This window comes from Triturus cristatus, chromosome 9, assembly GCF_964204655.1.
Source record: "Triturus cristatus chromosome 9, aTriCri1.1, whole genome shotgun sequence".
In the NCBI taxonomy this organism is placed as follows: domain Eukaryota; kingdom Metazoa; phylum Chordata; class Amphibia; order Caudata; family Salamandridae; genus Triturus; species Triturus cristatus.
In genome coordinates this window covers 250,294,820-250,306,838 of record NC_140592.1, presented here as the reverse complement: position 1 = coordinate 250,306,838, position 12,019 = coordinate 250,294,820, and the positions used below count along the sequence as shown (strand labels likewise).

Genomic DNA, 12,019 nt, shown 5'->3' with positions numbered 1-12,019 from the left:
AACTAAGTGAAAAGTGGAACTGGGAGACGTGCTTGCAGGCTTACTGCATCTGTGAGAGCGCTCCAATACGAGCCCGTGATCTTGGGCAAACTTTAAAACCCGTTGCTCCGACAAGGGTGCGCTGCCCAGAATGTCAAATCTCATGCTCAACTCACTTAAGTATTAATGTATTTATCGCTGTGACCTTGCAATACCACACTTCGCGACTGTTAATTTGCCCTCTCCAACGGTGTTTGCAATTACTTTCTTTAATTGGGCAGCTGATAATTGCCCCGTACTCAGTGCAGGCACTCACTAGTAAGTTAACCTGTTTCTTTCTGAGAAGTGCCGGTGCTCTCCTATTAAATACATTGCAGACTTTGTACCCGTTTCAATGCATGCGAACCTCCGCGAAATGTTATAAAAAAACGACAGACCATAAAACGCAAGACACGGTGAAGCTGCACTACGTCACCTGTGGCCGTTGGGCATCAGTCATTATCAAATCGCTTTGTTAAACTCCGCCGTACAATCGCTTTGTTGAACCGCCGCCGTTCAGTGCTTGCTAGCAACCGATTTATAGATCAATATATTTCGGTCCATGCCATTCCCTCAACTAGTACAGATGGTATTTATCATCAATGCGCGTGCAAAAAATTCTACCCCGAGTCTTACCACCAAACGACGTTTTGTCGCTTGAAAGAAACATTTTCTTTGTAGCCGTCCCTCTTCAGTGAGCCAGCACAGTCGGATATAAAACATTGACCTACCTTTAAGATGAGATAAAAAGTGCCGGGGAATCAACATCCAAGTTGGCGCGGCATCCTCGAGCGGAGGTCTCCCTCCATGAAAAACGCAAAGGGCTGGTACAACTTGTTGCCGCTCCTTCCCAGGCTGCGGCTGTGCGACGAAAATCCAAGCGCTGAGTGGGATCTGGAAAGAGAGAGCGGTGCCTCCTAGGACGCGTTTTCCCCGAGGACGGAGAACCGCGCGCTCTGCTGACTGGCCGCTAAAGCAGGCTGACGGACCCCGTCTCTCGCCGCCTTTTTCATTTTCTGCTGCGCGTTTCTCTGTGCTTCGTCCCAGGATTCTTTTTTAAAAGTGTTTTTTTTTTCTTGACTAAATGTGTTGCTTCGCTACTCCCTTCCTGTCAGCCAGGAGGTACTACTGAGTGAGGATTCCCGTTCAACAAACTTTTATATTGAAGCACTGCCGACCCTCTCCGGGCAGCACGTGTTGCACCTGTTCAAGAAGGGCGGTTCACACTGGTGATGCTGAGGCTCCACCTTGATGACGTCAACCTAAAGGCCCTGGGTGGGCTTCGTAAGAGGGGCGCCACAAGGTTGGTTTTCTTTTCTCGGCATCTTCTCAGACGTGTCCATCTACTGCTGCTCGCGTTGTTAGGGCTTTCCTAGCACGCCGGTTTCACAAGCGTTTATGGTCGACCCGTACTGGCCATATAGTCATGGTTGTTTCTGAAAGGCAATCTGCGCTCTCTCATCCACTGGACTGTTTAAGCCATGATAATTGTCTTCAAGAAAAAAGGCAGAAAGAGCCAGAAACTAAATATTTTCATTTCACCAGTCTGCCCTGTGCCATCATGACATCATCCGCCATTCCCGCCCTTTCAGCCTACAGCATGTTGCACCCTGGTGCTTGTAGTTGTACTATTAACACTCACAGCCCCAGTATGCCGCTTGAGCCTGGTTAAGCTGCTAGAACTGGCCGAAGGTGCTATACATGACGTGGAGCCACTTGTCAGGTATATTTTAAAATGATTATAGATTCGTCTACTCCATTTCAAAAACTGCCTCTTCCACACATGTAACTTGCAATTGAGTCTGATCACAAATGTTCTGAGGGTCAACTCATTCATTTATTTCATGCCTTGAAACAACAAATGATAAAGTGAATCATTTTGCTTTTTGTGTAATGGAACTTTTTATGTCTGTCTTCACAGGACAGTAAAGGTAAACTGTACAGTAGTTAATAATTCTTTATTCGGTTTGTCACGAAGAAAACCATAAAAGAGAACAATCATGTACAGTAAGAAAGAAGAAACAGCTGTCATTTGTTTAAGAAGAGGAATTTTTTGCTTCTGGGAATCAATGTTTTTTCCTAATGCAGTTTGTTAAAGGTTTTTTCTATGGTTCATAATACATTTTAAAAAGTTTAGGACCAGGTAACAGACTTCTTCAGACTCTAAGGTTTGCAGTGTAAGGAAGGCCGGTCGACATTGTCTTAGGCCCCATCGCCTGCATAGCGGAAGTATCCAAAATTTTCTGTGGGGTTGGTAAAATTTACAAAAGATAATGACGTGGATATTTGATTGAGTTGATATCGCATCACAGGGACACGGAGGCAGATTTGAGTCCCAGGCCTTATTTAGAGGAAAAGCAACCAGTCTGAAAAAGAGGTTCAGTCTGAGCCTGGTGAGCAGCATCCTCTCATATGTTTTGGTATGCAGAGTAAGGTATGGTTGAATGCCAAAAGTTAGCTGGACTGTGTTCGCGTGAACCACTGAGGGTTTTGCAGCCTCAGTTGACAGTCTTAGTGTTTCCAGATGCCGTAGTGTAAGTTCCTTGAGCTCCTTTTTTGGGAGGGCAACAATCGATTCTGGGTGGAGATAGTATTTTTCAAGGCCCATATCTGTAAAAAAGTTTCTGATGTAGCGGAGCCATTTTAATCTAGAGGCGTGATCGAGTGACATTGTGTCAGCCACTATCGACTGTGATAGCGTATTAGCATCCGAAGTCCATATACGCCTCCACAAAAGCAATGGCTGGATTTTAAGGAGATCCTGCAAATACGGAATTCCCAGTTCCATGTGGGAGGCGTAGGTTGGTGAGCCTTTTGGGGTAGCAATAAGGAATCTTATACATTGATTTTCAATTTTTTGTAGGGCTCCAACATCTATATGGCCCCAGACCCCTGCTCCATAGAGAGCAATCGCTTGGCACTTGGCGTTGTAAATTTTTAGCAGTTCTGCTGGCCGCCTCCTTCCCAATTTCCTCGAGAAGGACTGCAGGGCTGCTATTGAGCGCTTAAAAAGGTGGCATCTCGCTTCCACTGCTGGTTTCCAGGTTAGCTTATCATCAATCATGATCCCGAGGTATGGGTATTGTGTGGTGACCTTCAATGGTTGGCTATCGAGAAAGATACTTTTTTTTCCTTTCTTCGCCCCCCCCGTGATCATGACGAACGTTTTTTTAACATTAACCTTTAGATCCAAGGCGTTCATGAAGGTGGTATATCTATCTAGTGAGAGCTGGAGTTTGCGCGGCGTTCGGGCCAGGATGACAGCGTCATCCGCGTAGAGGAGCGCTGGAATCGATCTCGGTTTCATTTTTGGGAGGTCCTGAGCCCCCCTCAGCATCTCCTCCTCCAGGCCATTTGTGTAGAGCGAGAAAAGGAAGGGGGCCAGAACACAGCCCTGCCTAACTCCTCGCTCCACGCCAAATGATGCCGTCAGCTCACCGTTCTTTCCGAACCGAACTCTAGCCGAGGCCCCGGAGTAGAGCTCTCTAAGAAGATCCAGCAGTGAGGGGTCCACGTTCATTGCTCTTAGGACTGTCCATAATTTGGAGTGTGCGACGCAGTCAAAAGCGGCAGACAGGTCCACATAGACCATGTATACCGTCGATTTCTTTGCATGCGTGTATTTGGCCATTATAAGGCTAAGTGCCTGCTCTACTGTCCCAAGGCCTTCTCTAAAGCCGAATTGTAGGTCCGAGATGATACCCTTTTCCTCACTCCACTGATGTAGTCTCTCCAGAATGACCCTCCCCACCAGTTTGCCAAGGGAGTCCAGGAGGGATATGGGACGATAGCATTTTGGGTCCTGTCGGTCCCCTTTCTTAAAGATGGGGACCATGATTGATCTGGTCCAGGAGTCCAAAATGCCCTCACTGGCTGCTGCTGTGCATACTCTCGTCAAGATGGGTGCCCAGAGCTCATGGTTAGATTTAAAAAGGTCCACAGGGACGCCATCAGGCCCCGGGGCTTTCCCTGTTTTACTCTTTTCAAAAGCCGCCAGGATTTCGGAGATGTCAAAAGAAATTGGGATTGGATATTGTACTTCGTTTTGGAAGTGAGATGGATGGTCTGTGGTTCCTTGGTCTTTGAATATATTTTCAAAGTGGGCAATCCAAGTTCCCTCGTCTGTAGCGACCTCTATCTTGGGAGAGTTGTTGTCCGAGAGGAATGGGGATCTAATCGTTCTCCAGAAATCCTTGCTGTCTTTTGATTGGGAGCTCTTGTCTAGGTCATTCCAGAGTTTCTCTTTCATTTGTTGTAGTTTTAGTTTGCGTTCCAGTTTGTATTTTCTTCTTAGAGATTGAATAAGGCCCACGTCTCTTGGTTTTTTGTGGAGGGCAGATTTTAGATCAGTTAGGGCTCTCGTACAGTTGTGGTTAAACCAACCTTTCCTTTCTGTATGTTTGTTGGTTGTATTCCCCGTGAGTAGTCTCTTGGCTACTGTCAGAATTTCTGCGAAGTTCAGTAGGACTTCCGTATGATTTAGGGCTAGGTCCAAACAATTAAGAATATGTGGGTACGCCTGGTTAACTAATTTTTTTTGTGAGATTTTGTGGGTCGATCTTTTCCCATTTTATGGAATAACCATTATGTTTACGCAGTTGCAAGCTGTCTTGAGCGAGGGCAGTTGCTATATCAGTGACCTTAGATTTGTATTCAGATGGATGGAATTCAATCTTTAGTGCGTAGTGATCACTTAGTGTGTTGCCAATTACTTGGTGATCTGTGACTTTTGTAGCGAGACCGTGGGACAGCAGGATGTAGTCCACTGTTGTCTGGTGGCCTCTAGCCACGTAAGTTGGATTGAACTGATTTTTCTCCGCCTTCAGGGAATTAGCGATAAATAAGTCAAACTCTGACAGTGTGTTATTCAGAGCGTTGCCAGATTTATTGTGGACGAAATGGGCTAGTGGAACGTCGTTGTCGTCTGCAAATCCGCAACATTGGGTATTTGGCAGGGATGAATATTGAAAACACCTCCCCAAATAAGATGGATCATTTTAGAGTTGTCCTCCTTGTGTTGAAAGGATCTTAGTCTCTCCTGCATATCTTGGACAAAAGTCAGGAAATCGTTTTCCATTAGGTTGTTATATGAGTTGACAAGGGTAATAGTGTCTTCATTTGCAAAGGAGAGGGAGAATATCTGGCAGTTAGAATGGGAGAATGGAGAATCAGACAGGGCAGTGTAGGGTCCTGAATACTGTATTGCACTGCCCACCGCTGCTGCTAGCAATGTGACCTAGAAACATGCTCCATGTTATTCCTTCAAATGTAATGGCCCTCCCTAACGAGGTGCTAATTTTTTTACTAGGATTTAGGAGTGTAAGGCATATGGCAGTGGCGTGTTTTATGTAATCCTAAGGCAAGCAATCTCTACTGACTAAGCAGAGTTTAGAATGGCCTTACAATAGCTTTTACCTTTTTTATTCCATTAGTTTTGCCATGTTTAAAGTTTTTTTTATGTCGTTTGTATTTATGTGAACTTTTATGGCAGCATTGGCTGAATAAAGATAGATTGTACTATAGTTATAAGGGAAGACCTATATATGTCGCTGTTACATCAGATCATAATCTATTGCATTGCACATGTGGCAGCAGAGTATGAGCACCCATGTTACCCTTAGTAAACCTAAAATGGATTGATGTCCATTCAGGAGCAACCTTTATTCCCCTTCCCTTGAAAACTGGGGTAATTAAAGATCCCTACCACAGTGTCTGCAGCAAATGTTCTTTGACATTTCTGGTTTCTCTCAGATGTGCTGAAAAGTGTAGGCAATGCTACTAGAAAGAGGTAGTGAGAGATCACTACTTGCATGGGATTCACTCTCTACTTATCTAACACATCTCTTGGAAGGACCTTAAGTGTAATTTATTTCAACATTTCCAAGTGTGTAACCTTTGCACCCATTCTTACGTTACACACTTGTGAGACATTCGTAGCCTGTTCATTACTGTGGAAACATTCAACATCCATACTTCATTGTAAATCTGTTAAGTATTAGCAGATCATAACACAATTGAAAGACCTGGTCTTTGGAAGTTCCTTCTTTAATGTCATCAAGTCTATCTTTGTCTTGACCAGGATAAAGTGGTGAGTTTTCAAACCGATAAGGCATACATAGCTATCTATATTACTCCGAGCCTGAATCCCTGCAATTCACAGGAGGTGAACTTGGGACGTAGAAAAAGTCGAAACTATGAGTTAAATGGGGCATATTCCAAGATCATTTTAAAATATGTTGAGAAGGTAGCCACAGGATTTATAAGTTGGTCTGAAGGGAAAGTAGCCAGGGTTCGCCATCAAAACACAGAAGCAACATTTTCCCATGGTAGCAAGTCATGCGTTATTAGAACATTGTGCACTTGAAACAAACACTAGAAGGAAAAAAGGAAAATATTAGTTACACGTGGCAGGAGCAATTCCTATTACCTCTAATTGGGGCCATATTGGTCTCAATGCCAGTTTATCACCCCTCGTTAATGTGGCAGAATATAGATTTCTGTCAACTTGCTGCTGATATATGCCAGGGTGCTGACACCCGCATAGTACTATAATCTTTAATGTATAAATTAAGAAAAAAAGTACAGCAATGTACAAAAATGCATGAATTAACAAACAGTATTCACATACCATACAATAATGTGTGCCTTATGTAGAAATGTATAGCTCATGTATTGTTTTTTTCCAGCATTAGATGTGCAAGGAGGAAATTGTCCCATGTTTTCATATCAGACAGTCGCAAGTTATTCTGAGAACAAAAAAACTGAAAGAAATCTTTAAGAATCCTACTGAGTGAGGACCTTTCGCTGCACCCATATGTTGATGGCCTTGTGTATAGCATTTGATTTGGCTTAAGTTGTTTGCTTTCATTAAAAACATGCTTGCATTGGACCAGAGATATCTCCTCTTACCAAAAATGTCCACTCCATTCAAACATAATGATGTAGCAGCCAGGGCCGGCGCTAGGCATGGGCAGTATGAGCAGTGGCCCAGCGACCTTCACTCAATCCACCAACATGGAACTCCATAACTCCCCCCACCCAAGGATTGATGGGTAGGGTGCCAACCATCCCACGTTTTGCAGGTTTGGTCTGAATTGAATCTGCTGTCCTGCTGCCTGCACAGGCCTTACATGACACCCATTATCTCACAGTTTGGTTCCTGCCACAATTAACACTCTCACTGGACAAGTGATGCCCATGAGATAGGCGCCTCTTAGGGCTGTAGGCATCAATAGTGCAGCTAGTACAGTAGCACTAGGTCTCAGTGATAATAGAGACCCAATACACCCAAATTATGGCTGTGATTTACTGTGCAGCATTATTTGCTTGCATAGGGCCCATGCCAATACTATTCCACTGGGTAAGTCTCACATGTGCGTTGCAGTCTTGATCCACAGCTGTGGGCAGCGCCATTTCCTAAAAGGAAATAGGCCTGCGATTTAAAAAAAACTGAATTTTGTTTTGAAAAATGGCAGTGACAATTGGAAGTGGTTTCCTAGACCGCAGTCTGCAGCTCCTGAAAGCTGCACCCACATTGACAACAAGCAATGGCATGGCCAATAGGTCTCGCTTTTGGGACCGTAGAAGTATATTTACTTTTGCTATAATCGCGGCACGTAAAGCGCGGGTGCCACGATTATAGCAAAATTAAAGAAATAGAAAAAAAAACGATTTCTTTACTTTTGCTATAATCACTGCACCTGCGCTTCTCTTTTAATGTTAAAAGCGAAGCGCGGGTGCCGCGATTATAGTAAAAGTAAACATACTTATAAGGTCCCAAAAGCGAGACTTATTAGCTATGCCAATGCTTGTTTACTTTTGCTATAATTGCGCTGGGGAGGGGTCTGCGAGATTCCCTTGCGGGAGCGTGCAACCATATGGCGCCACTATATGGCGCCGCGCGCTCCCGCAAGGAAATCGCCAGACGTGCACGCGTTGCCATTGCAAGCAATGCAACGCGTGCACGTTTTTGCCCCCAAAGCTGTACCGATGGCATTAGGTCTCTCTCCTATCAGCGCATGCGCGCTGCGTAGGCAAGACCTAAAAAGGTGGGCGTCTAAAGGGTACCTCTTCCATTTTGTGAATATGTTACAACCTCAACATGGGAGTCCGTAACTTTTCAATGGTTTGGGACTAGAACTCCACTCACAAACCCGTGGTACATCTGGTAGCGAAACACAATTTGGAAGGTGCACCCACAAAATGCCCGTTCTAAATTGTGATTCGATATGTTTGTTTGTTCATTTATGTAGCGCGACTTATCACCCGTGAGGGTATTTAGGCGCTGTCATGGGCATGGGCAGATTAAGTGATTTGCCTAGAATCACAGGATGTTGCGCCGACCTTGAGACTTGAACCCGAATCCCCAGCTCCCGAGGCGGCAGCTCTGGCCACTGTACCACATCATTCCCAGTCACAATCCTTTTTTAGGAGATGGAAAACTTTGCTGACTTCTAAACTGGGTTTTGTACATGAGAAGTACATTTTGACTGGTCTCAAACTTCAAATCAGAGTATTTGCAACCACAAAACCGTTTAGTACTTGGGCCCTTTTTCCTTTTTCTGCTTACATATTTTACAGTATGAATGAAAGTAAGTCTAAGGAATTACAAATACTTTCATAATCTCTTTAGTATGTGTAATATGAATCTCTTGCTCTTACAGGATATTATCTAAAGTTGTAATATAACAGTGTATTCGTTAAAGTAAGAAGGCATTCCACTGGAAACAGAAACTTTTTAATATCAATGAGAGAAATGTTTCAATGTCTGACTGAATAGTCTCATATGTAAATGTTCCTTATTTAAACAGCAGCTGTGATGGACAGACTGCTTTATCATCTCCCTGTTTTCTTGGGGGATGCTAGAGAGTTAGGAGAGAGAGTCATAAAGGCCACTGATCCCTGGCATTCCTGAAAAGCATTGAGGAACGTGACAGAAATGTCTTTGTCCTCAAACAAAATGTCACATGAATAGCATATCACATTCAGAAAATTTTACTTAGAATTCCATTCATTATACTTATATGGAAAAAAGTTGTCAGTCCATATTGCATAGAAACATATATATAAATGGCTGAGTAGTTCACTCTAGAATTATGGCAACTTTTCTAATTGTCCCATCTCCCACTGCTCCATAACCTTGTGTGTCACCTATTAAACCATCATTCTGTGCACCTTCTGTGCATCACTATGTGCACCCACAATTTATATAACATTGTATCCCTACTCTCTACATCTCCCATTGTTCCATTGATGCCCAAAACCCAGTGCTCACCACTTGCAGAACAACTAGTGCTTACCTCATGCACAGTGCTCCCATGAGGCGAGTCACTCAGTGCTCCATTGTGGTCATTCCCACAGTGCACCTGTAATGATCATCACTAGTGCTCCAGTAGTGCACTTTTCCCTGTGCACTCTTGCTTCACATCAGTCCATTTCAGGACACATATCACTTTGTGGTCCCTGTTATGTATGACCATTGGTCTGTGTGCATTGATGTCAGTCATGTGCTGGGCTCGGTATGTGCATCTATATAATATGACTGTCTGTGGAACAATTATCCTGCGTGAATTCTCTCTTGTGCTTCCATGGTGATTGCTCTGCGTGCATCCATTTTTAAAATGCATGTTGCGAATGACAGGCATTAACCCATTTAATGCAAAGTAATTAAAAAAACTGGTATTCTAACCCTTTTGCAGCATTCAGTACAATTGCCACACCACTGCTGTACCATGTTACACATCTTGTCAAGAAAGGCATTGCTGTCTACCCCTGACTTCAGTGAACTTTGTGGTTAGCCATGCTCCCTGTTCATTATTAGCACTGAAATTGCCCTTAATTCCCAGAAGATCCAAAAAGTGATTTTAGCATATCAAGGTGATGGATACACATTCTATCCAGGCACATTAAATGTTAAATATTAGCACACACATTATTGTGCCACCCACATAAAGCCAGGATGGATGGGGCAGAGCTGTTCCTTGCCTCACTTACATTTTAAAGGTCTGGTCCCAAGAAACACACAAAGGGACCTGACAGCAGTCTTTTGCCACACCAGACTACTTGGAGCCTTGGCAGGGCAAGGGAAAACTTTCCAGATGTAAGGGGTAGTCATGATGTCAACCCCACTTCAAAGACTAGTACCAGGTATAAATATTGGACCTACTGAGTCACCTTTTCAGTACACTCCTGGACCTGTGAAGAATACAGAGGAAATGACTCCCTTGTTCCCCAGAAGACTGTCCTCTTGTTTGAAGCCGAACCTTGTTCTTTAAATGACTGCCCTGCTGCTTGAGGCATGTTTTTTCCTACCGAGGACTGCCATGCTGCTTGAGGCCCACCCTGCTCTCTGTGAAGGAAGGTTGGACTTGCTCCCTTCATCGTTGGCTAACGTGAGTGACATCAAGGATCAGTTTGCTGATCTACTGTTCTGTGCTACATGGACAAAACAAGCTCCAGAGGCCTTCCTGCAACTGCCCAGCTGGCCCGAATCTTCAATTGTATCTGCTTATGACCCGCCGGCCTCTGCTAGAGTGAGCCCCTGACCCTCAAGAGGTTCCTTCCCATGTTTTAAATCATTGGCTGGCATCACCGTGCACTCTTCTGTGAAGGAAGGAGAAATTCTGAAGTTTTGGGCTCTTTAGGACTGTCAATGGGTCCATTAGCATGAGACTCTGCTTCCCGGGGTCAGGAATGGCGGTGGACATAGCCCACACAAAGAGCCGCTGGCGCCGCTCGGCACACCTGTGCCCCGCCCAGCCCACTTCCCTGCTTCCTGTTGCCTGCTCCTGCCCTGGTGGCTTCTCAAGCAGAGCAGGATTGAGATGACTGCCCCATTGCACGTTGGATTCGGAGAGGGGAACGCGCTGTCATGAAATAAAATGAAAATCGGCTAACAGCCGTTTGCTGTTTTCCATCTGTCGCTGGACGCTGGATGCTGCTGCTTGGCTCTCTCGCTTTCTTGGAGGCAGACGCAGCAGACGCGGAGTACTGTGAGCCCTGTGAGCACGACACGCTGCAGCAGCTACATTTCGGCTGTTTTGAGCTAATAGGTACTGCTCCCACGCGCCGGAAACACCTGGAAACCGGTACTGGTAAGACTGCTAAAGACGGGTAAAGACGCAGATGGCATTGATCCTACGCGCTGGAAACCGGTACTGGTAAGATGCAAATGGCACTGTGAGCCCCTCCCCCTGATTCTTTGCAAAGCTGAGCTGAGTAAGTTGAGCGAGGAGGACCCCTTAAGGGGGAGGGAAAAGGAAGGAAAAGGAGGATTAAGACATTGGCAGTACCAGCAGAGTGGCAGAGACTCTTTTCAGCATCAGCACCTACACCTCAGCTCTTAGCGAATTGTAATCTCTACCTTCTACCCCCTACCAGAACTATTAGGACTATCAGAACTTCTGCTGAGTTTTTTTTTTCTTTCCACCCTCTGTTACTATTTTTGATTGGATTCTGCAGACTTACAGTCTCACATACAGCTCACATACATCCCTATATCCACCTGCCAGCTGGATTTTTGGGTCACTCTCTACCATCTTCTAAACAGACTGCACTAAGTGAAAATCATAGTCTATGAATAGTCCATCAGTAGTTCAACATAGAACAAATTAGAGTATTATCGTCAGTATTATGATCGGCCTCCAGATAGGTGGTTACTTGCTCAGTGTGGTGTGGTCTTGTCACTTGTGTTTGAGTCTCAATCAGGGGGTCCCCCTTAAATGCTGCACGGCCAATTTTGAGATTTTTATGATACTAGCCTACGGAGGCACTTAAACATATACATCCCTGCTTGATTTGTCTGTCTCTTTCTTTGCTCCCTCTATACAGTCTATATATTTATACAATCGGAGATGCGCACAAAACAAACTAAGGCAGGTGAAAAGAAAGAAACTTCAGAAATGGCAGGGCAAGCAAAAACACCCTCTCCGGCTCCAAGAGGGATGCCCAGGGGTCAGAGGAATGAGAAGCAGAGGATGGAGATTAAGGCTAAGGCTTTGGC

At 44.7% G+C, this 12,019-nt stretch overlaps 1 long non-coding RNA gene across 4 annotated transcripts in view; it reads left to right on the top strand.

Annotated features, from left to right (window-relative positions):
* Positions 1 to 644: 644 nt before the first annotated feature.
* LOC146797694 (uncharacterized) overlaps positions 645 to 12,019 on the top strand; it is a 137,755-nt gene continuing 126,380 nt past the window's right edge. The window contains exon 1 of one of the 4 annotated variants that reach the window (XR_014969024.1): positions 645 to 1,321. This is a non-coding gene — a long non-coding RNA (uncharacterized LOC146797694). Of the gene's footprint in view, positions 1,742 to 12,019 lie in introns of all 4 variants that reach the window. The other 3 variants (XR_014969023.1, XR_014969026.1, XR_014969025.1) reach the window with 3 other exon arrangements.